Genomic DNA, 1,222 nt, shown 5'->3' with positions numbered 1-1,222 from the left:
GCGTGTGCGTGCGTACATGTGTGTGTGCGTGTGAGTACTTGCGTGTGCGTGCGTACATGTGTGTGTGCGTGTGAGTACTTGCGTGTGCGTGCGTACATGTGTGCGTGCGTGTGAGTAGTAGCGTGCGTGCGTGCGTGTGTGTGTACGCACGTATGTGTGCGTGCATGTGTGCGTGCGTGTGAGTACTTGCGTGTGCGTGCGTACATGTGTGCGTGCGTGTGAGTAGTAGCGTGCGTGCGTGCGTGTGTGTGTACGCACGTATGTGTGCGTGCATGTGTGCGTGCGTGTGAGTACTTGCGTGTGCGTGCATGCATGTGTGCGTGCATGCATGTGTGCGTGCGTGTGAGTAGTTGCGTGTGCGTGCGTGTGAGTACTTGCGTGTGCGTGCGTACATGTGTGCGTGCGTGTGAGTACTTGCGTGTGCGTGTGTAGATGTGTGCGTGCGTGTGAGTAGTAGCGTGCGTGCGTGCGTGTGTGTGTGAGTGCGTGAGTGTGTGTGTACGCATGTATGTGTGCGTGCATGTGTGCGTGTGTGTGCGTTCATGCGTGCGTGCGTGCATGCAAGCGCTTGTGTGCGTACATGTGTGCGTGCATGTGAGTAGTTGCGTGTGCGTGTGAGTACTTGCGTGTGAGTACTTGCGTGTGCATGTGAGTAGTTGCGTGTGCGTGTGTGTGTGTGCGTGTGAGTAGTAGCGTGGGTGTGCGTGCATGTGTGCGTGCGTGTGAGTACTTGCGTGTGCGTGCGTGTGTGTAGTTGCGTGTGCGTGCGTGCATGTGTGCGTGCGTGTGTGCGTGTGTGTGTGCGTGCGTGTGAGTAGTTGCGTGCGCGTGTGTGTGCGTGTGAGTACTTGCGTGTGCGTGTGTGCATGTGTGCGTGCGTGTGAGCGTGCGTGTGTGCGTGCGTTTACGCGTGCACACGTGGTTAACACCATGGTTCACCTATGTTAGCTAACCTGCCTAGTTACCTGGAGCGCGACCACTCAGAGGTTTGGGTTTACTAGTGTCTAGAGGCTAGTCCTAGATAGCGATACGTAGATAACCATACGTAGATATCATAGCCATACGTAGAAGCCATACGTAGATAGCGATACGTAGATAGCCATATGTAGATAGCGATACGTAGATAGCCATACGTAGATAGCGATACGTAGATAGCGATACGTATATAGCCATACGTAGATAGCCATACGTAGATAGCGATACGTAGATAGCGATACGTAGA

At 54.3% G+C, this 1,222-nt stretch overlaps 1 protein-coding gene across 1 annotated transcript in view; it reads left to right on the top strand.

Moving 5' to 3' along the window:
- Positions 1-1,222, top strand: part of LOC106813631 (lysine-specific demethylase 7B-like) — a gene marked incomplete in the record, with an annotated part of 38,406 nt that overhangs the window by 34,014 nt on the left and 3,170 nt on the right.

The sequence above is a fragment of the Priapulus caudatus genome, unplaced genomic scaffold, assembly GCF_000485595.1.
Source record: "Priapulus caudatus unplaced genomic scaffold, Priapulus_caudatus-5.0.1 Scaffold802, whole genome shotgun sequence".
Lineage (NCBI taxonomy): Eukaryota > Metazoa > Priapulida > Priapulimorpha > Priapulimorphida > Priapulidae > Priapulus > Priapulus caudatus.
This window is presented reverse-complemented; position numbering and strand designations above follow the sequence as displayed.